A 25,834-nucleotide genomic window follows, 5' to 3' on the forward strand; every position below is an offset into this window, starting at 1 on the left:
TGAATAAAATTAGGATGACTGTCAAGGGCTGTCTGTGTAGTCTTCATTTCGCTGTGTTGAAAGTTACGCTTTCTACATTTCCTTGCAAATGTCAGTTAGTCCAGTTTTGGATGAGGTACTGGAGACGATGTTTAATTACTGCCTGTACTGTCTATAAGAGTTCAGATATTTGTAGATGATCTTGTAGTTTATAAAGTGGTTAGCTTGGAAAATACAATTCATGATTAGTTGGGTGGTGAGAGGCACTGCGTACTTCCACTGAACACTCCACTTTGATATAGTGAATGTGGGCCCAGAATCCAACACTAACCTTAATTCAGATGTAATTTACAAGATTTGGAGGGTATATGTTTTCAATGAAAAAACTTTGTTTACAAAAGCGTACACTATCAAGGACATTTGATCTGTTACAGAGATTGGTTCTGCAGGATTCTGTTTCTTAGTTGTTTCAGAATTGCCATTTGCCTTGCTACAAATGGGATATTATTAGATTAGATTGGATTGAAGTAATTTACAATTGATTTAATTCTTCCATAAGCCACACTCTAAATGTTGATGGCTGTGCTCCATTCATTCATTTTCTGAGACACGAATTTGGAAAAATTCCCAGCAGTCAGCATTGTAAATTGGGAAACAAGATAAGCAATCTATTTTGAAACTTCTTCAATTTGGAACTCTTTTCCCTCAAAAAAAAGAATTGCTGCCTCCACTGCTATTTATCATTGGCCAAAGTCATCAACAAAACCTATGTTAATTGATAGGAATCCTTCTTAACAGAAGACTGAAATCTGGAAAGAATTGTTCAAAAGGTATTCATTTTTATATCTGAAATCGTGGCTTTTAACACTGAAAAAAGTCAAAGGGATGGCAGTATCAGAAAAATATTTCCATCTTTTGCATGTTCAAGATGCAAAATACTTCAACGTATCAACAGATGACTGACTTTTCTCCATTGGAACATTGGTTCTATAAGGAACTATGACTTAACAGGACCAGCACAGCCTTTTTGTGAGGACCTTTAAGGATCAATGAGTCATGTGTGAGCAACAAGGTTCATTGGTGAGTTGAAATCACTGCTTAGGAGAGATTCTGGATGGTTCCTCAATGGGAAGTTGAAAGGTGAGTCATCGCTATTTTGCACAATTCTGACCAGCATTGTCAGAAGCACTTGCGACTTGGTCATTAGAAAGAGGACAGGCAGTAAAAGAAGAATGACAAGAATTTGCAGACCATAGTGAGAAGATTGTGAAGATCACATCAGGGAAGATGGAGTTCAAGAACAAAAAGAGGAGGGATAATAAATGTAAAAACGATATGTGAATCTTGATAGAAAAAGTGGGGAAAATTATTTCCTTTGGCAATTGGGTCAGTAACCAGAGATATACAACAAGTTGCAGAAAACCTATAGGGTGATCAAGAAAGTTTTGCTAATATCTAAAAAATGCTGCATGGATGTCTGGCAGAATCAGAAACCAGCATTTTCTAGACATTTGACAGCTAAATAAGCTATGGGTGGATAGAATCGGAAAGAGCCGGCCCAACATAAAAGGTCAAATAGCCTCCTTCTATGCAGTAATATTCTATAATTCTCTATCCAGCATATTACAGCCATATATTCTTGAAAAATGGCGATGCAAACATATCTGGTGCTAATGTTCTTAAGGGCAGCGACCCATGATTCTCAACTAGTTGACTTACCCTTGCCTCTAGTCGGATAATATATGGTTGTCTTTCAAAAAGACAAGCAAAGTAATTGTTGAATATGCGGTTATAAAATAGAACAAGAAGAAATCTATAGGACAAACTCATAGGCAATGACCCAGACAATATTTCAAGGCAAACCTCAGGAAGTCCATTCCCATGTAACCCCTTCATTAATAATTGCAGTTGATCAAGTTGGAAGCGTTGTCACAGAGCTAATTTCGATATGTACCTGTGAGATAAATGCATGGGAAAGAAAAAGATTTATGTGGTGCCTTTTATGACCTCATGAAATCCCAAAGTGCTTCACAACCAGTAAGATACTTTTGAAAGGTTGATTCTCCTATAATTTAGGAAATATGAGCTAATGAACAAGCTTCCACGAATAGTAACAAAGTAAATTATCAGCTCTTGTATTTTGGTTTTCATTTTATGAATAATGTTGATCGACATGCCATTGGAACTCCCAGATGTAATTCCAATAGTGCCATTGCATCCTTTATGTCGATCCTTCATTTAAAAACTCAGCTGAGACAATGTAGCATTACCTATTTATTACACAGTTGCAAGAGGAAAATAACTGATCTAAACATCAAGAAATTGTTCAAGTATGCATGTCTCAAAGCAGCCTGGTAAATTTGGGTCAAAATACATCTCTGCTGTGACAAGAATCATGGATGACATATAGGATGATGATTATGATTGTCAGAGGTCAGTGTATGAAAAAACTTTCATTTTTGGTATCTTGCTGTGATCTAATTGGTGATCCCATTTCTTACATTTTAACAAGTGGCTACACTTCAAAACTTGATTGTAGATGATATTTTTGTTTGGAGGGGGAAATCATCCTGAAGCTGTTGAAGATACTAAACAAATATATGACTTTATCTCTATCTCTTTCTGGGCTTTGAGCTGATAATTGACAGGCAACATTTGAATGACACAAATGTTTACTAGTGACCATTTTCAATAAGAAGCTGATTTGTGCCTTGCTACAAGTGTTATAGAATATATTGATGGCATGGTTAGTAAGTTTGCAAATTACACCAAAATTGCTGGTATAGTGGACAGTGAAGAACGTTTAAAACAAAAGTGTTATAAAGTGGAGGTTGACACCCCTCTGAGAACTAAAACTGAAACTCCCAAAGAGGAGCATCTCGTCCCATAATCTGTAAAAGGAGTTTGAAAATGGTGTAAGCTGCTTTTCAGCAACTTCCAATGGTTAAATAAAATAAATCACTGACACTCACTTTAACATCAACAAGTAGCAATTTCTTTACCTAATTCTAACAGTGAACAATTTAACTAAACTATTAACAAACCGAATCAAACCCTTCTAACTACTATTTCCGAATAAGATAAGATTCTAATGGTATGCTGTTCCAATAAACACAAATTCCACTTGTATATATAAAAAAAGTTAATCTCTTGAAATTACAGCCAGGTTACGTGTTTTCTGGAATGTTCTGTGCCTTCTCCGTCAATTCTTCTGTCAGGAATATTAACTAGTTGTGCCATTGGTACCGTTATTATTTAGATGGTCCTTTCTCTATGACATAGACGAGGCTGCGAGAGCCAGCAATTCTCTCTTGAGAGTTGAGGGCATTAGCACATGTACAATCTATAAATTAAATGCTTGTAACATGAGACTCCAAAAAAAACTGATGTTCTTGTTCTTAAATCTTTCTAGAAATCACAGGATTGTGATCAGTATACACAATCGTCTCTGATGCATTGTTTGCGATGTAAACACTAAAATGTAGTAAGGCCATTATCAAACTCAATAACTCTTTTCAATGGTCGAATAGTTTTTCTGGTGAAAAATTGGTATGCGGTGTGGTCGTTAACACTGCTTTAAAACTCTCAACTGCCTCCTCGCATTGTTCTATCCATCGAAATTTCGTGTTCTTTTTTAACAAATCCGTCAACGGTGCCAATATGCTACTAAAGTTTGGTACAAATTCCTGTAGAATCTGCTGTATCCTAAAATCCTAGCACTTCCTTCTTTGAGGATGGTCTTGGGAATTCCTTGATTGTCTTCGTCTTCAGATTCCTCAGTGTCATCCATCCCTATCCGAAGTTGTGTCCTAAGAATGTCACTTCTGCCTTCACATATTCTGTTTCTGCCAAATTTATGACCATCTTTGTCTTCTGTAGTCTCTCAAAAGAGCTCTGCCAAATGCTCCATGTGACCTTTCCATGAATGACTAAAGATCACTAAGCCATCTATGTCGATGGCACAGTTAATCAAGCTTTCGACAACTCTGTTCATAAGCCATTGGAAAGTGGCTGGTGCATTTTTTGTTCCATTACTTGAAACTAATATAGCCCATTTGGGGTTAGAAAAACAAAAACTTCTTTTGCTCGCTCCAACAAAGTTAGTTGCCAGTAACCATGAAGTATGTCCAACTTTGTAATGTAAGTGACTTGTCCTACTTTTTTCACACAATCCTCCAGCCTTGGAATTGGGTATGAGTCAGATTTGGTCACAGCGTTGACCTTTCAATAATCTACACAGAAGTGTCGAGTACTATCAAGTTTGGGAACCAACATGATTGGTGAACTTCACTCGCGTTGACTTGTCTTTATGATGTCCACTTCCTTCTGAACCTCCACTGTTTTGAGAGGATTAAGCCTGTAGGTGTGTTGTTTTATCGGCACAGCATTCCCTATATCAACCTCATGAACTGTGGCATTAGTCCTCCCCATTCTGTTTTGCCAGGTCCTCTAGCACTGTAATAAGTCTTCCAATTCACTTTTCTGTTCCTGTGACAGATAACTCACTACCCTATCCTATTCCTTAATGACTTCCTCATTAATCAATTTAATCTGAGGCACATCAAAATCCAAATCATCTGGATTTGATACCTCACACTGAATAGCAGTAACTAATACCTGTTTCTCTGGTTCCCTTTCCCTGTCATAGTCATGCTTCAGCATGTTTACATGACATACCTGATAATTATTTTTCCTATTTGACATCTTTATCAGATAATTCACCTCTTTTCTTCTCAACCTGATAGGGACCTCTAAACCTTGCTTTGAAGGGATCTCTTTCCATTGGTAACAGAACCAATACTTTATCCCCACAGGCAAACATTCGAATTTTAGATTTCTTTTTCTGCTCCTTGCTTCATTAAACAAAATATAGTAATTAGGCACTGTACCACCTTCAACTGTTGGCTAACTGATTCACCCAATCTGTTAATCTTTCTCTCAACTCAGATACATAACGCAACTGTGAGATCTCTGACTTTGGACCCATCAACTTTTCCTTAATTAATCTTAAAGACTGTTTTACTTCGTGTCTGAATATCAATTCGAATCGAGTAAACTGAGTTGATTCATTTGGAGCATTTCTAATAGCAAATACTATAAATGGGATACCTTTATCCTAATTATTTGGGTAATCCTGGCAATAAGTCCTCAACATTGTCTTTAGGGTGTGATGCCATCTTTCCCATGCTCCCTGGAATTAAGGATGGTGTGCACTTGATTTAAAGTGTTTAATGTCTAAACTATCCATGACCTCTTTCAAGAATTTGGCACTAAAATTGAACCCCTGATCTGACTGAATCTCCCTGGGTAATCCATAGTGTGTAAAGAAAGAAGGAACTCTTTCACAACCATTTTTGCCTTGACATTCCGTAATGAAATTGCTTGTCGAAACCTGGTAGATAAATGTATTATGGTGAGCAAATACTGGTTCCCACTTTTGTTTTTAGAGAGGGTACCTACACAAGCAATTATAACCCATGTATAAGATTCTTCAAATGCAGGAATTGGCATCTAGGCACTGATTTTTATCACTGCATGTGGCTTTCCTACCATCTGACATGTATGACAAGTATGACAAAATTCAACCACATCCTTATGCTTGTATATCTTAGACTGACTGTTCCTCACTCCACATGACCTCCTACAGGTAATTTGTGTGCTACCTGCAATACTTCCTGTCTGCATTCTACTGGCAACCAATCTGGTGAACTTCCGCCCATTTCTCATCTGCACTGGCCTATCAAGGTCTCCAGTTCCACTTAATATTTTATCCTTAAGGTAGTAGCATTGTGGAATACACTCTGATTCCTTTTCTGAGTAGGCTTTATGATATACATCTTTTATCACCTCATCTTTTTGTTGTAACTCCATTAATCTTTCAGAACTAAACACTTCTGCCTGATCATCTACTGCTTAGTTTTTTTCTTTACCACCTCATCAAATAGAGTGTCAGGTAACTGGACCTCAACTCCTACATCTTTCTCTTTTGTTCTCCTTTCTTGTTTTAATTTATGACTGTAGGATTTGTCACCACACAATCTGGAAACATTCCAGGGTATTTTTCTTTTAACTCACTTTCCTGGTTTTCTTTTGGATTTTCCACTACAATGGGCATCACTCCCACCTGTCTTCCACTATATTGTTTCCAAGAATAAACTGTATTCCTGAAATAGATTAGAGTGGTGCTGGAAAAGCACAGCAGGTCAGGCAGCATCTGAGGAGTAGGAAAATCGATGTTTCAGGCAAAAGCTCTTCATCAGCACCACTTTAATCTATTTCAGGAATACAGTTTATTGTTGGAAACAATATAGTGGAAGAAAGGTGGGAGTGATGCCCATTGTGCTTTTCCAGCACCACTCTAATCTAGACTCTGATTTCCAGCATGTGCAGTCCTCACTTTTGCCCTTTATTCCTGAAATAGCCAATTTTTCCAACACTCCCACTATCATTCCCCTAGTCTTGATTGGACTTTCTAACTTTATCTTACACGGGGAATGCTATTCCTCTGTTCATTTACTCCACAGATTACCACTCTCTTCGGCAGTATTTCAGGAGGAGTGCAAGTAGTTTCATTTGTTACCATTAGAGACAGACTAGTTCTCATATCTCTCAATATTTCATCTTATTTACCTACTTGCCCTGTTCTACCTGAGTAAATCTTACCTACGCAGATGAAGTCTTTGAAAAGATTGAGCGCAATCATACTATCCAGCCCAAGACTAGACTGTGCAGTCTAATGTAGCTGCTTGACCTCTCTTGGGATTTCCTTCACTGCCAAAACTAATCTCACTTGATGTTCACCACATCCTTTTTCCCAGTGCCTTTCTTAAGACACCAGCACTTTGACTTTGTGAGTCCCACTTTATTGCAGTGAAAACACCTGAGGTCTTTCACCTCTTTTCTGCCTTTTTGGGTTTCTTTTTTCACATGTGGTAAACAGTTTTCAATGTGATCTACTTTTTGTTTTTCATTGAAAGATCTCCCTCTTTCCCAATTCCTCTCCCTCACGGAATGAAATTGCTGTTGTAAGCTAGATTTCAATTCATGCACTAATGGGTATACATCCGCCATCTCTGCGGCTCTTCTTGTTGTTTTAACGTTCTGTTCCTCAACAGGAGTTCTTATCACTTCGAAGCTTTTAAACTCCTCCAGCAGAATAATATCTCCAAGAGCTTCATATGTCTTTTCAATCTTTAATGCTCTCATCATCAATCAAAGTTGCTCTGTTTAATTCTTTCAAATTCGATATAAGTCTGACCTGGTTCCTTTCTTACATTTGTTAATCTTTGTCTGTACGCTTCTGGTACCAATTCATAGGCACTCAAAACAGCCTTTTTTACTTCTTTATATTCTCATGACACCTCCTCTGATTGTGCTGCAAAACTCTCACTGCTAACTTGGTTTGGATCAACAAAATCCACCTGGTCACTGGCTATTTAATTTGTTTAGCCACTTTCTCAAATTAGTTGAAAAAGACATACTTTTCATCAAATTTAGTCAATGCTTGGATATATTTAAACAGGTCCTTACCATGCCTTTGGCTATGATGGGTTTGCTCATCATCATTATCGTCCTCACTCAGCCTACCTTCTAGCTTCACCTCTCTTCTTTTGAGCCAACTTTCCTGTCAAATTGCCAACTTCTGAAGTTCAAACTTTTTTGCTTTCTCCCTTTCTTCTCTCTCTTTCTTCTGCTTGGGCTTTCCTCTCCTTTTCTTTTTCCTCTGCTTTAACCATAATTCAAATTATTTCAGTTCCCTTTCTTGTTCAAGTTGCTTCATTTGCAATTGAATTCTCACCATTTCCAAAAGATTTTGATGGCATTTCCAGCAAATTTAAATGTCAAGCTATTGCTGTAATTACCACTCCTTTTCTCATAGATGAAAGCAACCCCAACTCCAGTTTGTCCAGCTTTGCTTTGCTCACCTTTTGTAAAACTCCCAAAGTCACTTCTTCTACCCCCAGAAAACTCTTAGTGACTGAAAGAACCTTTTACCTCACTTTTGATTTAACCAACAGCAAGCAACTGAAATTAAACAGATTTTCTGCTTCTCACTTATGTTTTATGTAAAAATCTAGGACACAAGTTCCCAAGACTGTTTAAATCTGCTGGGACCTTCCATACCCTGAACCTGTTCAAATCCAACCAGTTCCTAGACGAGCTGCCAATCTGTTATAAAAAAAAAGTTGATAACTCCCCCACCCAACCCATTAGCCGTTAGGGCCATTAGATCTGGCAGAATGTGGCTAGCTCTAGGGTCTTTGTCCAACATCCCTTTCTTTTTATACCCGTGATGAGATACCAATTTTTTTTTGCAATAGGATTGGACCTATGTTGTCAAAGCCATCAGACTTAATTTTAATCGGTTTTTGGTATCTAAGTACCTGGTTCAAATTGATTGGCTAAATTCAAAAGCCTGTTGCCTTGGTTAAAAAAAACCTGCTGCTTGGCCTTTTAACTGTACAGTACAAATGTTTCAATTTGGTGCTCTCTGTGTGCTTGCAAACTTTCAAGCTGCTGCTCACAGATATCCACTTTAAATCACTGAGCACAGAAAAAGCATGTAGTTCTTTCAAAGGTCCATGCAAAGGTTTTCTCCCGAGCACTTTACAAACACCAAATTCTAACTTCCTGCCTTCCAATCTACAAGCACTCTACCCAACTTTGCAACATAAGGTCAAGACTTATATAATTAAAAGTAGGGCCTTGGGTAATGTTATGGTACAGAGAGTCCAAGGGGATCAGGAACATAACTCTTTGAAGTTTGGGTCACAGATAGGGTAGTTAAGAAAGCTTGCCTTCATTCCTCAGACCTTTTGAATATTGGAATTGGGATGTTATGTTGAGATTGTGCAAGACGTTGATGAGCCCTCTCCTGGAGTACTATGTCCAGTTCTGGTCACTCAATTATAGGAAAGATATTATTAAGGTGGAGAAGGTTCAGAAGAGATTTACCAGGATGTTGCTGGGAATGGAGAGTTTGAGTTATAAGGAGAGGCTAGATAGGCTGAGGCCTTTGTTACTGGAGTGTAAGAGGTTGAGAGGTGACCTTATACAGGTGTATAAAATCATGAGGGATGCACATAAGGTATTTTCCATAGTGTGGGGGATTTCAAGACTGGGGGATATATTTTAAAGGTGAGAGGAGAAAGATTTGAAAAAGAACGTGAGGGGCAATAGAGAGTGGTTCATGTGTGGAATGAACTTCCAGAGGAAGTGGTGGATGTGGGTACAGTTACAACATTTAAAAGATATGTGCATAAGTGTAAGAATAAGAATTGTTTGGTGGGATATGGGCCAAGCGCAGGCAGATGGGGCTAGTTTAGTTTGGGATCATTGTCGGCATGGGTTGGTTGGACTGAAGGGTTTGTTTCCATGTTGTATGACTCTGTGGATCTATGTAGGGCAGAAGCTAGGTATATTTTGAAAAATGACTTTCAAAGTGTTAACCATGTGGCAGATTCAAGTCAGGAGTGTAATGAAATGTCCACAACCCCTGAATGGGTGCAGCTTACACAACAGTCAATGAGCTCAACATTTCCCATCAGTTTCTCTCTTCCTCTACTTAGTATCCACTTTCTTCACCACTGACATACAGTAGTATTAACTCTATTGGGTAAATCAGAGGTTTGTCGTGTATGTCATGACAAGGTGAGAAGTGTGCAGCCAAAATTCTTTGGCTACAGAACTGCTTCATGTCGACTTCTGATACTGTGCATAAGTGGACATTTATTACCATGCATGTGTGGAAGATGGGAAATCTGTTTATTTTGCAGCCTGCTTGAACATGTGCAGGTCTAAACATTCAGTCCCAGCATGAATAACAATTGAGTATCATATCTTTGGGATAAGAAGAAACTATGTGCGCAGTAAAGAGCTGTGTGGTTGTTGAATGACTGTTGAACTAGCCTGCCTGTGTGGACATGTTCCCACATTAGCATGAATTTTAAGATGAATAGTTTTGGAATTTTTTTAAATTTAAGCTACTGATCTAAGTCTTTAGAATAGACTCTAAGAAGAAATGGATACATATCTTATCAAAAGAGGCAGTTTTTCTGCTAACTCAGTCAATGAAACCTCTGAACCCAAAGAAAGAAAGCAAGAAGTCTTCACTGACAGGCCAGTGAAGGCTTTCTGCCTTTTTAAAATTCATTTGTGGGATTTGGGTGTCGCTGACTGGCCAGCATTTATTGCCCATTTCTAGTTACCGTGGGAAGGTGGTGGTGAGCTGCCTTCTTGAACTGTTGCAGTCTGCCTGCTATGTGTTCAGCCACAATGCCATTGGCAAGGGAATTCCAGGATTTTGACCCAATGGCAGTGAAAGAATGGTGATAAAATTTCCAAGTCAGGATGGCAAGCGGCTTGGAGGGAATCTTGAAGGTGGTGTGTTCCCATGTATCTGCTGCCTTTGTCCTTCTAGATGGAAGTGGTCATAGGTTTGGAATGTGCTGTTTGAAGATCTGTGGTGAATTTCTTCAGTACATCTTGTAGGTAGTACACATTGCTGCTACTGAGCATTGGCACTGGAGGGCATGGATGCTTGTGAATGTAATGTCAATCAAGCAAGCTGCTTTGTCCTGAATGGTGTCAAGCTTCTTGAGTGTTGTTGGAGGATGTCTACAGTAGTCAGTAGAGTGGGTTCTTTCTTGATTATACGTTTTATTGAGATATGTCTCTTGACTGAACTTAAAATATAAGCCATAAGTATTAATATAACCTGGAACAGTGTTTTGGAGAGGAATAAGACAGTGCTATTTTCTAGTGCTGCAGATTGAAAGAAGCAAAAATGGCCCTTAGTAGAGTGATATGCTCTTCTTGTCGGACATGGGAGTTTAGGGAGAGTTTACAAGTTACTGACGATTATATCTGCAATAAATGCCGTTGGTTGCGAATCCTATCAGATCGAATGGATTGGTTCGAGAGAGTTAGAGGCAATGAGGAATTTACAAAAGCAAGGGGATGTGATAGATGGCAGTTATACGAAGGGAGAAAAGTCGCAGATACAGTCACATAGATGGGTTAGCTCCAGGAATGTTAAGAGTGGTAGGCAACTAGTGCAGGAGTCTTCTGTGGCTATCCCCATTTCAAACAAGTATGTTGTTTTGGAAAATGTAGGGGGTGATGGATTATCAGGGGAACATAGCACGGACAGCCAAGTTTCTCATATTGAGACTGGCTCTAAAGCAATGAGGAGTACATCGGGTTCCAAGAGCTCGCTTGTGTTAGGGGACTCTCTAGTCCTAGGTGGAAACAGATGTTTCTGTGGCCAGCAGCAAAAAGTCAGAATGGTGTGTTGCTTCCCTGGTGCCAGGATCAAGGATTTCTCAGAGACGGTGCAAAATATTCTCAGGGGGGAAAGGAGCCAGCAAGAGGTCATTGTTCACATTGGAATCAATGGCATAAGAAGGGAAAAGGTTGAGATTCTGAAGGGAGATTACAGAGAGTTAAGCAGGAATTTAAAAAGGGGGTCCTCGAGACTAGTAATATCTGGATTACTCTTGGTGCTACGAGCTAGTGAGGGCAGGAATAGGAGAATAGAGCAGATGAATGCATAGCTGAGGAGCTAGTGTATGGGAGAAGGATTCATTTTTTGGATCATTGGAAGCTGTTTTGGGGTAGAAGTGACTTGTACAAGAAGGATGGATTGCACCTAAATTGGAAGGAGACTAATATACTGGCAGGGAGATTTACTAGAACTGCTTGGGAGGATTTAACTAGCAAGGTGGGGGGAGATGGGACCCAGGGAGATAGTGAGGAAAGAGATCAATCTGAGACTGGTACAGTTGAGAACAAAGGCAAGTCAAACAGTCAGGGCAGTCAGGGACAAAGCAGAGAACAAGGCAGGATTGATAAACTGCATTTATTTCAATGCAAGAGGCCTAAACAGGGAAGGCAGATGAACTCAGGGCATGGTTAGGAACATGGGACTGGGATATCATAGTAATTACAGAAACATGGCTCAAGGATGGACAGGACTGGCAGCTTAATGTTCTGGGATACAAATGCGACAGGAAGGATAGAAAGAGAGGCAAGAGAGGAGAGGGAGTGGCGTTTTTGATAAGGGATAGCATTACAGCTGTACTGTGGGAGGACATTTCTGGAAATACATCCAGGGAGGTTATTTGGGTGGAACTGAGAAATAAGAAAGGGATGATCACCTTTTTGGGATTGTATTATAGACGCCATAATAGTCAGAGGGAAATTGAGAAACAAATTTGTAAGGAGATCTCAGTTACCTGTAAGAATAATAAGGTGGTTATGGTAAGAGATTTTAATGTTCCAAACATAGACTGAGACTGCCATAGTGTTAAGGGTTTAGATGGAGAGGAATTTGCTAAGTGTGTACAAGAAAATTTTCTGATTCAGTATGTGGATGTACCTACGAGAGAAGGTGCAAATCTTGACCTACTCTTGGGAAATAAGGCAGGACAGGTGACCGAGGTGCCAGTGGTGGGGGGTACTTTGGGGGCCAGCGCCCATAATTCTATTCGTTTTAAAATAGTGATGGAAAAAGATAGACCAGATCTAAAAGTTGAAGTTCTAAATTGGAGAAAGGCCAATTTTGACGGTATTAGGCAAGAACTTTCAAAAGCTGATTAGGGGTAGATGTTCGCAGGTAAAGGGAAGGCTGGAAAATGGGAAGCCTTCAGAAATGAGATAACAAGAGTCCAGAGACAGGGTGAAAGGAAAGGTTGGTAGGTATAGAGAATGCTGGATGACAAAAGAAATTGAGGGTTTGGTTAAGAAAAAGAAGGAATCATATTCAAGTGTAGACAGGATAGATCGAGTGAATCCTTCAAAGAGTATAAAGGCAGTGGGGGTATACTTAAGAGAGAAATTAGGAGGGCAAAAAGAGGACATGAGATAGCTTTGGCAAATAGAATTAAGGAGAATCCAAAGGGTTTTTACAAATACAGTAAGGACAAAACGGTAAATAGGGAGAGAATAGAGCCCCTCAAAGGTCAGCAAGGTGGCCTTTGTGTGGAGCTGCAGGAGATAGGGGAGATACTAAACGAGTATTTTGCATCAGTATTTACTGTGGAAAAGGACATGTAAGATATAGAATGTAGGGAAATAGATGGTGACATCTTGAAAAATGTCCATATTATAGAGGAGGAACTGCTGGATGTCTTGAAACGGGTTAAGGTGCATAAATCCCCAGGCCCTGATTGGGTGTACCCTAGAACTCTGTGGGAAGCTAGGGAAGTGACTGCTGGGCCTCTTACTGACATATTTGTATCATCGATAGTCACAGGTGAAGACTGAAGACTGGCTAATGTGGTGCCATTGTTTAAGAAAGGTGGTAAGGACAAGCCAGGGAACTATAGACAAGTGAGCCTGACGTCGGTGGTGAGCAAGTTGTGGGAGGGAATCCGTAGGGACAGGATGTACATGTATTTGGAAAGGCAAGGACTGATTAGTGATAGTCAACATGGCTTTGTGCGTGGGAAATCATGTCTCACAAACTTCATTGAGTTTTTGAAGAAGTAACAAAGAGGATTGATGAGGGCAGAGCGATAGATGTGATCTATTTGGACTTCAGTAAGGCGTTTGACAAGGTTCCCCATGGGATATTGGTTAGCAAGGTTAGATCTCATGGAATACAGGGGTAACTAGCCATTTGGATACAGAACTGGCTCAAAGGTAGAAGACAGAGGGTGGTGGTGGAGGGTTGTTTTTCAGACGAGAGGCCTGTGACCATTGGAGTGCCACAAGGATCAGTGCTGGGTCCACTACTTTTCATCATTTATATAAATGTTTTGGATGTGAGCATACGAAGTATAGTTAGTAAGTTTGCAGATGACGCCGAAATTGGAGGTGTAGTGGACAGCGAAGGAGGTTATCTCAGATTACGATGGGATCTTGATCAGATGAGCCAATGGGCTGAGAAGTGGCAGATGGAGTTTAATTTAGATAAATGTGAGGTGCTGCATTTTGGGAAAGCAAATCTTAGCAGGACTTATACACTTAATGGTAAGATCTTAGGGATTGTTGCTGAACAAAGAGACCTTGGAGTGCAGATTCATAGCTCCTTAAAAGTGGAGTCGCAGTAGATAGGATAGTGAAGAAGGCGTTTGGTATGCTTTCCTTTATTGGTCAGAGTATTGAGTACAGGAGTTGGGAGGTCATGTTGCAGCTGTACAGGACATTGTTTAGGCCACTATTGGAATATTGCGTGCATTTCTGGTTTCCTTCCTATGGGAAAGATGTTGTGAAACTTGAAAGGGTTCAGAAAAGATTTACAAGGATGTTGCCAGGGTTGGAGGATTTGAGCTATAGCTAAACAGGCTGGGGCTGTTTTCCCTGTAGTGTCGGAGGCTGAGGGGTGACCTTATAGAGGTTTACAAAATCATGAGGGGCAGGGATAGGATAAATAGACAAAGTCTTTTCCCTAGGGTGGGGAAGTCCAGAACTAGAGGGCATAGGTTTAGGGTGAGAGGGGAAAGATATAAAAGAGACCTAACGGGAAACTTTTTTATACAGAGGATGGTACGTGTGTGGGATGGGCTGCCAAAGGAAGTGGTGGAGGCTAGTACAGTTGCAACATTTAAATGGCATTTGGATGGGTATATGAATGGGAAAGATTTGGAGGGATATGGGCCGGGTGCTGGCAAGTGGGACTAGATTGGGTTGGGATATCTGGTTGCATGGACAAGTTGGACTGAAGGGTCTGTTTCTATGCTGTACATCTCTATGACTCTATCAAGTGGGGAGTATTGCATCTCACTCCTGACTTGTGCCTGGTAAATGATGGATAGATTTTGTGGAGTCAGGAGATAGTTACTTGCTGCAGCATTCCTAGTCAAGTTGAATTTCTGATCAACGTTATCTCCCAGGATGTTGATAGTGATGGTTTCAGTGATGGCATCACCACTAAATGTCAAGGGGTGGTGGTTACATTGTCTTACTGATGATTGTTATAGCCCGAAATTTGTCTGTCATGAATGTTAACTTTCCTGAAGAAGGGCTTATGCCCGAAACGTCGATTCTCCTGTTCCTTGGATGCTGCCTGACCTGTTGCGCTTTTCCAGCAACACATTTTCAGCACTTGTCAGATCAAGCCTGGATATTGTCCAGAGGTTGTTGCATTTGAGCATGGACTGTTTCAGTATCTGAGGAGTTGTGAATGGTGCTGAATATTGTGCAATAATTGGCAAATATCTCCACCTCTGACATTCTGATGGAGGGAAAGCAATTAATGAAGCAACAGTAGATGGTTGTGCCTCAGACACTACCATGAAGAACTCCTGCAGAGATGTTATGGAGTTGAGATGACTGCAACAACCACAACCATCTTTCAATGTTCCAGGTATGACTCCAATCACTGGAGAGTTTGCTCCCGATAACCGTTGATTCCAGTTTTGCTCGGACTCCTTGATACCACACTTGGTTGAAAGCAGCCTTGGTATCAAGGGCTGTCACTCTCCCCTCACTTCTGGAATCCAGCTCTTTTGTCCATTTTTGAATCCTAATGAGGTCAGGATCTTATATGGCCCTGGCAGAACCCAAACTGAGCAGTTTATTGCTGAACAGGTGCTGCTTGATCACACCTTACATCATGTTACTGATCATCGAGCACAGACTGATGGAGTGGTAATTGGCTAGGTTGGATTTGTCTTGCTTTTTATGTACAAAACGTGTCTGGGCAATTTTTCATATTGTTGGGTAGATGCCTGTGTTGTAACTGTATTGGAAGAGTTTGGCTGGGTGAGCGGCAAGTTCTGGAGCGCAAGCCTTCAGAATTATTGCTGAACTGTTGTCAGGGTCTGTAACCTTTGCAATATCCAGTGTCCAACCATTTCTTGATATTACGTGGAGTGAATCAAATTGGCTGAAGACTGGTATCTGTAATGCTGTGAACAATGGAGGAGGCTGAGATGGATCATGAAAAGCCTTACCTTTTGCACTGATGTGTTCAGCTTTTCCATCATTGAGGGTAGGGATATTTGTGGAGCTGCCTCCTCCAGTGAGTTGTTTAATTGTCCACCACTGTTCACGACTGAATGTGTCAAGACAGCAGAACTTAGATCTGATCTGTTGGTTATGGGATTGCTTAGTGCTGACTATCACTTGCTGTTTGGCATGCAAGCAGTCATGTTTGGTGGCTTCATCAGATTGACGCCGCATTTTTGGTTATCCCAAGTGCTGTTTCCTGGCATCCTCTCCTGCACTGTCCATTCAACTAAGGTTGGCCTCCCAGCTTGATGGTAATGGTTGAATGGGGGATGTGCCAGGCCGAGAGATTACAGATTGTGCTGGAGTACAATTCTGCTGTTGTTGATGGCTAGGAGAAAGGGAGGCCTTCAGATTCTGGGATAAGAGTCGAAAAGTGTGGCGCTGGAAAAGCACAGCATGTCAGGCAGCATCTGTGAAGCAGGTGAGTTGATGTTTCAGGCTTAAGCCCTTCGTCAGGATGCTCAGTCTTGAGTTGCTAGATCTATTCAATGTCTGTCCCATTTAGCACGGTGATCATGCCACACAACACAATGGAGGATTTTCATAGACAAGAGATGCCACTTGCTCCTTACCTGAATGTTTCATCTACAGAGAAGTTGACGAAAGGTTGAGCAAACTTTGAAAAAATATCTGTGTTCACAGTAGAAGACAGCATATTTTTTCTGATAGATTTGAAACATGAACTCTTTTGATCTTTCTGTAGCTTGTTGAATGGAATATCATAGCAGCATAGAATCCCTACAGTGTGGGAACAGACCATTTGCCCCAATGAGTCCACACTGAACCTTCAAAGCGTAACCCATCCAAAACTATTCCCCTACCCTATTACTCTACACTTACCCCTGACTAATGCACCTAACCTACAGATCCCTGAATACTACTGGCAATTTAGCATGGACAATCCACCAAACAATATGTTGCAAACATCTCTAGTGAGGCTGTAACCAAAGTAAATATGAGTAAATGTGACATTTATGAGCAATCAGTTCAGCTGAAAATAGTGCCATTGAGTTTGTCTCAATGAAGTGTGCCTTGATACCTGAAAGTTGAGAACCAGTGGGATACACTACAGCAATCCACAAGCTTATTTAACAGAATGTTCCAGTAGAGGACCTCTACCATGGAGAAAGACAAGAGTGGATACGTTGTGCAGTTGGTAAGATTCCTATCAAGCCACATGTAATTTTAGTTAGGTAATGTGCCTCGGTTTGTTATTATTGGATTTAAAGTTCACTGCTCACATCACATTCCTGTATGCCTTGGACTGTATATCAGCAACGCCTAAGAAGACTAGAAAAATCTCATCAGCAGTGCCTCTGTTGAATTCTTCAACTTCAATAGCTGGAGTATCAAACAAATGGTAATGTCCTTCTTGAAGCTAATTCTACAAGCATTCAAACAAAATTCTGCAAGCTCAACTAAAATGAACTGGACTGGAGTCAAAATGGTGACTAATTGTCTATCAAGCTGTAAAATGCTTTGAGTCACAGCCTCTTGATAATGATGCAGAACAGTAGCAAAGAATTAAAGAAAGGGGATCAAATCATGCACTCTGGATCTGACTATCCTGTGGATCATCCAGCTGCACATGCTCAAAGATCTGTGCATTGGGAAACACTCTGTTCAATCACATGGGCAGCCATGAGAGAAATCTCTGACCCTGACACCATATTTGAATCAAGAGACATCCAATGATGATTTCGATAAAAGTACTACAATGGCAAAAGAGAAGCCAACATCAACTGTCACCTTCTCAGAGCACTAAATGGGGTCCTGTCAGTGTTGCATCCATTCTGAGAATAAAATTAAAATAATCAAGATTACAAAGAATGAATTAATTGGAATGTAGATTGGGCAGACTCCACACTTGACAACCTCCTTTATCAAGTTACTGTCAATACAGTGAACATGAAAATTATCTCCGAGCTCTTCTCTTGTCATCTATCGATCTGCCTTCAAACATAGGAGGTCTTCAGTATGTCTAACATATTTTCAATGAAGAGACTGTTCAAAATGGAACATCCTGATCATTATTCTACACGAGCAGATCCTCATGCAACCAATTTGGTTATTTTCTTTTTGCTTCTGGTATCGGTGACATTGCACAGAGTTCAGCATTAGTGAAAAATAAGCTGTGCAAAAAGACAGTGTTGTAACAGATTTGTTTTGTAAAAGATCAATGTCTTTCCTGTGTCTGTAGAACTTTTGGTTGCTGGTTATAAAATCTACTCCAGCCACAGGAAATCTATCCTTAATGGTCACAGCAGATGTCTCCTGTACCTCCCACTGGACCACAACTGTTAAGAATTCTGATAGCATTTTCATGGAAGGTCAAAGAAACAAAATACTTTAGAGACCCACTTGTCATCCGAAAAACCAACGTACTGAATCATCGTCCATAGTAAGAATCACAAATCCCGCAAGAATAACAAATTTGAACCCATCACCATTTGCTCACAAAGCAAAGGAAGCTTGCAGATCTCTCCTAAGTTTCAGGGTTTTGAGAATGTTTCATTACAGTTTAACAGGGCATTGCTAGGATCACATCCACAGTATTGTGTACTGTTTCGGTCTCATTAGTTGAAAAAAAAGATATAATTACATGAGAAGCAGTTCGGAGAAGGTTCCTGTCTTATTCTTGGAATGAAGGGTTTATCTGCTGAAGAAAGATTGAACCTGTTGGTTACCAAATCAGGTTAAGAAAAATGGGAGGTGATCTTTTTGAAAAGTACAAAATAATGAGGAGAATTTATAAGATAGATACCAGGAACATGTCTTCTCTTGTCAGGGAGGCTGAAAACAGAAGAGACCGTGTTTAAAATAAAGACCAAAATACCTGTCTACAAACTTAAAATCCATTTAAATCTTCAAGTGCTACATTGGGGAGCCATGGAATAATCACATCTGACTCCTTCCAGCTACCAAATTTTCAAAGTTCATGATGTTGATATTATAAATAAAGTATTTTTTCTTTGCTGTAATCCTTCCAACGAGCAATGACCAATGAGTACATAGCTAGAAATAGAGAGATCTATGTCATATAAACATAGGACTTAGGAGCAGGAGTAAGCTATTTGGCTCTTCAGATCTTTCAACTTATACTTTCAAGGCTGAGCTACATACTTATGAATATATACATTTGGTCTCTTGAGCCTGCTGTACCATTCAGTAAGATTATAGTTGATCTAATTGTGCAATATTCTTAGTTGATGGCCGAGGGTACTATTACTAGACTTTTAATCTAGCAATCCAGATAATGTTGTGAGGAACTGGGTTCAAACTCTACCATGGCAGGTTGTGGAATTTGAATCCAATAAAAGCTGGAATTATGAGTCTATTGATGACCATGAAACTATTGCCAATTATTGGGGAAAAACCCAGCCAATTCATTAATGTCCTATGTCCTTTAGGAAAGGAAACTGCCATCCTTACATGATCTGGTCTACATGTGACTATAGACTCATAGCAATGTGGTCAACTCTAAAGCTGTTGTCTGGGCAATTAGATTCTGTGAATGAATAAAATTAAATTGTTGATTACCTTTCATTCCCTTACTCATCAAGAATCTACCTATCCTGGTCTTAAAAGGGTATAGTTGAATATTTTTCAGAAAGAGTTCCAAAGGCTCTCAATAGCTGTACTCTGTAAGAAAAAATATTGTCTCTTCTATCTTAAGTAAGTAAATGATTTCTTATTTTAAGTAGAGACTCATAGTTCCATATTTTCCCATGAAAGGAAGCATATGTTCTTTTCAGGATCTCAGATGTTTCTATCAAGCTGCCTCTTACTCTTCTAAAATCCAGTGATACAAGCCCAGCCTGTTGAACTTTTCTTCATAAGAGAAACAACTTACCCATTTCAGGTATTAGGCGAAAGTGAGGACTGCAGATGCTGGAGATTAGAGTCGAGAGTGTGGTGCTGGAAAAGCACAGCAGGTCAGGCAGCATTTGAGGAGCAGGAAATTCGACATTTCGGGCAAAGACCCTTCATCAACCCATTTCAGGTTTTAGCTGAGTAAACCTTCTCTGAACTGCTTTCAATGCAGATCTGAGGCTAAGCATCAAAATTGAAGATGATTTTCTTCTGTTTCTGTGTTGTGAGTCCTGAGGTGACCAAACAATCCAATGCTGGATCTGCATTCCCTGCCATAGAAGGACAGGTGGTATTTGAAAAGACAGGTGGGTGGAATGTTCAGGTTACAAGGTGTTCTTAAATGAGGAGAAGTAAGTTCTTTTTCTCTGAGAAGGTTATTAGTCATTGAAATTTTCTATCCTAAAAGTACTTGGATCTTTAAATTTATTCAAGGCTAAACTATATTGATTTTTGATGGACAAAAGAGTCATTTGTTAAAGGAGGCAGGATGGAAAGTGCATTCGGGATGACAATTGGATCAGCCATGAAATTATTGTATTATGGAGTAGACTTGAAGAGCCACATAGCTTACTCCTGCTAGTAAAGTACTATGTTAATATGGTGCAAGTCACCCTCCTTCCAGCTGTGTGCTCATCAGTGATTACCATTGGAAAGCGTACAGCAAAATGATATTTGAAGCTTCAACTTTCAGAATTTGGTGGCTGGAAGAAGTCAGATGTGATTATTCCATGGCTGCCCAATGTACTGCCCGCGGACATGCGTGGGTGTTGAGTTTGCAGGTAGGAGTTTTGGTATTGATATGAATGTCAACATGTGCAACTTGTCTGTGCTTGTGAAGTTGATTTACCTCGGATGTCCCTCCTCTTAGGTGATGTAATTTTGTTTGATTTGAAGGTTCAAATACCCATCATAGAGCTTTTCATGATATATATCCAAGTAATGTTTTTGCCATATCAGTGTTAGGCAGTGACCGTAAACAACAAATAGAAGATCCATTTCCCTGTGATTTACATTGGCATTAATATTGGTGAATCCCCACTATCACTATCATGGGGTTACTGTTGTTTAGAAACTGAACTGGACTGTGCATAAAAATACTGTGGCTATAACAGTAGCTCAGCACCTTGGAATTCTGCATGAGTAATCATCTCCTGTATCTCCAAAATTTGTCACTATCTGCAAGGCACAAATGAAGAGTATTTGATAATAGTCTCCACTTGTCAGATTAAGTGTGGTTCCACTGATGCTCAATAAGCTTGACACCACACTGGGCAAAGTGGTCCACTTTGATTAAAATACCCCATCTATGATTTCAAACATTCATTTCCTCCACTGTGAATGCACAGTGGCAGCAGAGTGTACCATCTACAAAATGCAATGCAGGAACTCACCAAAGCTCTTTTATCTTCCAAACCGTGACCACTTAGAAAAGCAGGGTCTGGAGATTCATTGCAATCTGCTGTGAATTCTCAGTCTCATCTCTTCTAGTCATAGTATTTACATGATTAATTGTGAAGTGAAAGGTGTTGTATGTGGGAATTTAGTGATGGAAATGTTTTTGGTAGCGAATATGAGTGAATCATAACAATACTCAATCTGATGAGGAAGAGTTATTTGATAACACTGGGTGCCAAATTCTGATGAGAGATTATTTTAATTTCTCAATCTAAAATAAAACTACCGAGACTCAATTTATGTTGTTCAGTTCACTGCTGAATTAAAGGAATGCAATCTGTTCAATTTATAATACAATATAGGTTGACAATATTCATGAAGAGTAAGGGAATGATTACAGTGCAAGTTCAAGCTATTTTAAGAATTGACTTGTAAAGTTTACATTGTATCCTCAATTACTGTGATTTGTGCTCACTGCATTAAATGGTTGACTTCCATATGTTGGCTCAAAGCAGGAGAGCTTTAACTTTTCATTTCGAAAATGTTGATGCAGATCTTACAAAAGATATTGAATCTGGCATCTTGTTGTTTTATTTTAATGCACGTTCACCCCTGCAGAGAGTTGAATCTTTGAAAGTAATTTTACTTTAAAAGGCTAGAAAGATAATCACTCAATTCTGTTTGTCTGGATTAAATGGAATAGGCAGAAAGCTGATTATATCTCCCATTTTACTATAATTAGTTTGAGAATTTTAGTCAGATTGAAGTGAATAGTTGCACAACTACAGTTCCTTCAACTACTTGTTCTTCAAAGTAGCATTTTTGCTGGAGGTCAGTTTGACAGATTAATGACAAATTTTATATGGGAATTGTGAATTGTAGAAATATAATATCCATTCTATTGGTAAGCATGTTAAATTAAGAAATACGCTTTAAAACATGTACTTGAGGACAATAAGGGACTTGCATTTATTTAATTTCTAAGATACTTTCACAATTGTTTCAAATTGCTTCAGATGTAAATGCAATAACTATTTTGTGTTTAGTAATATCCCACACGATTGGATGTGCATGACATTAATCTGTTTTTGCTGGTATTGGTTTAAGGGAAGAATGTTGGCTGGAATGTCAGGACAACGCCCTACTATTCATAGGACCTTTAGCTGATAAAGCTTTAATTTACTCACATAAGTTGACAACTCCAGCAACATAGTCCTTCCTCAAACTACAATAATTACTCGATAGATAATGTGTTAAAATCCTGGATCACAGTTGAAATTGAACTACAAACTGAAAATTGTTGTTTTGGTCTCCTTAACACAATGAAATTCCCCTGACTTTATAGAAAGAGAGAGACTAATCAGTGAAGTGGACAAAGTAGTACATAATTATAAAAGTAGACTTTGAGGAGAATTTAAAAAGTTAAGAATGAAGAATTAAGTTAAACAAATTCAGAATGGGCGTACTAAAGAGAAGGTACCTGAAGGCGTTCGTATCAAGAAAGGAGTAAAGACAGGAAGGATGGGTAAGAAAGTTGTGTGTAATAGTTCACTCCAAAACCTGAGTATAAATGAGGGAGTCATGTAGTGTTGGAGGTGTCTTTTGGATGAGAAATTAAATTGCAGCCCTGTCTGTTTCCTCAGGTAGGCCTGAAAGCTTCTGTGACACTATTTAGAAAAGAACAGGGATGTTATTCCCAGTGTACTGGCTAGTAATTATCCATGAATCAACATCACAAAACATATTTCTCTTGTCGATTATTGCAATGCTGTTTGTGGGTTTTTGCTGAGGATAAATTGGCTGCTATGTTCCCTACATTACAACAGTCACTATGTACTTCGTTGGTTGTTAAGCACTTTGGAATCTCTGGAGGTCATGAAAGACACCATGTTTCTGCAAGTTTTTCTTTTATTGAGGCTGTACCACTAACTGAGCTTAAACTGATGCATGTTTCAACCTTAAAAAGTACAAACATCATTGTGTTTTATAAAGGGCACATTTAATGTTGGCATTTTAAAAATGTGTTTTTAGCATGTTGGATTAGAATTGAATTATCTCACTATTTGGCTGTGTTTGATCTTGTGCCTGCTGTTTTGGATGAAAGGAAGAATATTTAAATTGTTTAGAATATTTTCTAAAAGTTCTCTAAGTGAAGTGAATCTCGATCTTCAATTGACCAAAGAATCTGATTTAAATGTTAACCTTTACTGATTGTTTCATTCAATAAATATGCGGGCAGGATGAAATGTACCCGAAGACATTTTAGTTAATTGCCGGAGTTCCAGTCAGCAGATTGGGAGAATTGATTCCAGCTGCAATTGACGCTTACAGAAAACTAGTTTTCTCTCTTGGCCAACTTTTCAGATGTCTTCTGTTTTGTCAACTACAAGAATTAGACTCAGTGCAATAAGCAGGATTGAGAAGATGTCAGAACACTTTATACCATGGCGAGGAGAGAGATTTTCTTCAGTGGGTAGATGATTATGGAAGGGCAAAGATGGCGATAGTGCAGTTAGAGGAGAAATTGAACAAAAACTTATACTGGCCTCTAGTATGTTCAACCTGCTTCTGATTGGTAGGAATAAGAAGATGCTGTGAAAGGTGATCAGGAGAACATTTCACCTCATTAAAGTAAGAGCTATCCATCTGTGTCAGGTCAACAGAATCCTGAGGCTGTGCTGATAGGTTGGAATAACAGAATGCATTTCTGTTCTTTTTTATGTCTAAAGTGTTATTTAGAACCTACAAGTCTAAAGCAAGTCATTCTGTTCAACAGTTCTATGCCACTGTTGATGTTCTTCATAACCCATCTCCAACTCTACTTTATTCATTTTTTATCAACATATTCTTCTGTTCCTTTCTTCTTACGTACTTCTAACTTCCCCTTATATGCACCAATACTATTTTCTTCAACTACTTGATGCAGCAAGTTTCACATTCTAACTAATCTCTGTGTGAAAATATTTATGCTGAAAATGTGTTGCTGGAAAAGCGCAGCAGGTCAGGCAGCATCCAAGGAACAGGAGAATCCTGTTCCTTGGATGCTGCCTGACCTGCTGCGTTTTTCCAGCAACACATTTTCAGCTCTGATCTCCAGCATCTGCAGCCCTCACTTTCTCCGTGAAAATATTTATTCTGAGTCTTTATTAAATTTATTACTGACAATGATAAGTCTATTTCTACATTATCTCTGATGAGTTCCAAATGCATGAGAAGAGAGTGCTGACTAGTTAGCAAGTGGAATCTGATTGGTAGAAGTGTTGGAAAAACACCTCTATGTCAGTTAGAAAGTCCTGTGAAATGACGAGTGTTCGATGAAAAGCTTCAACTAAATGTGCTTTTTATCAGAAACGCTCAAGTTGAAATTCTTGGTGACTTCACCATTATGGAAGGTTCTGCTGAACACTGTTCTTGCAATATTGCCTGGTTACCTTTATGAAAATTTCAACCAGGTTGGTCACATATGACCATCCCATAACAAAACCATGCTGACTGTTCTTGATTAATCGGAGCCTTTCGGAGTGCGTACTGTATTGCTGAAAAGAAAGATGTGTTGCTGCAGTTATTTTGAACTAATGGGGACAAATGCAAAAATGCAGGATTCAGACTGTTAGAATAATTTGTATTGCAGAGTTGGCAAACCAAGTCTGATTACCTGAAGCATTGTAGGAGAAAGGAACAGGGAGGTATAGAAACATAGGCTCTTCCACCCCCTCCGCTTTTCACAGATTATGCTTTGTTCCAAATCAGAAAGCAAAACATCTGGATTTATGTATGCAAACCTTTAAAAGTAGCAGAATAGGCTGTTGAAGCTGTTAGATTACATATCTGATCCAAAATAAAATCAGAAAACACTAGAAACATTAATCCAGTCTGACGGTATCTGTGGAGGAGAAAACAGAATTGGCCTTTTAGGTCTGTGACCTAGAAGACCTGTGATCAGATAAAAGGTAATTGACCTGAAATGCTAAATCTGTTTCTTTCTCCACCAATATTGCCTGACCTGCTGAGTGTTTCCAGTATTTTCTGTTTATTTTGCATATACTATATCTTGATAGTATTTTGCTCATGCTTAAGAATCCTTAACTTTATAAATAGAGACAGAGAGTATAAGCATAAGGAGGTCATGATAAAACTTTATAAATCATTGATGAGGCCTCAGCTGGAGTATTCCGTCCAACTTTGGTCATCACACTTTATATAGGATGTCAAGGTCTTGAAGAAGAAATTTTATATAATAGTACTGGAACAGAAGAAACTTCAGATCTGTGATTATACTGGAGAAATTGTCATTCTTCTGCTTTAAGAAAAGAAGATTGAGGGGAGATTTAATTGAGGAGTACAAAAATAATGAAGGCATAGGATTGTTACCAGAGGAGGCTAATTGAAGATGATTGAGAAGGAACCAGGGGAGAGTTGAGACATTTTTCTTTTCATCATTAGTTGTGAATGTCTGAAAATGTGGTGGAAGCAGATTCAGTATTAATTTTCAGAGAGGTTTTAATATATACTTGAAGAGGAAACATTTGCAATGCTGTACGAATAGGAGAAAGTGGGATTAATTTAATAGTTTTATTCAATACGTTTGCACAGCCAGTGATTTGAATGGCTTCCTTAATGCTGAGTGATT

General features: G+C 39.2%; 1 protein-coding gene across 2 annotated transcripts in view; it reads left to right on the forward strand.

The window, feature by feature from the left end:
- The window catches only part of bcas3 (BCAS3 microtubule associated cell migration factor), a 1,223,934-nt gene that overhangs the window by 206,497 nt on the left and 991,603 nt on the right, over positions 1–25,834 (forward strand). The gene's annotated exons all lie outside the window — the stretch shown is intronic.

Source organism: Chiloscyllium plagiosum, unplaced genomic scaffold (assembly GCF_037043375.1).
Source record: "Chiloscyllium plagiosum isolate Xiang-an unplaced genomic scaffold, Cpla_swu_hap1 HiC_scaffold_31, whole genome shotgun sequence".
Taxonomy (NCBI): Eukaryota; Metazoa; Chordata; class Chondrichthyes; order Orectolobiformes; family Hemiscylliidae; genus Chiloscyllium; species Chiloscyllium plagiosum.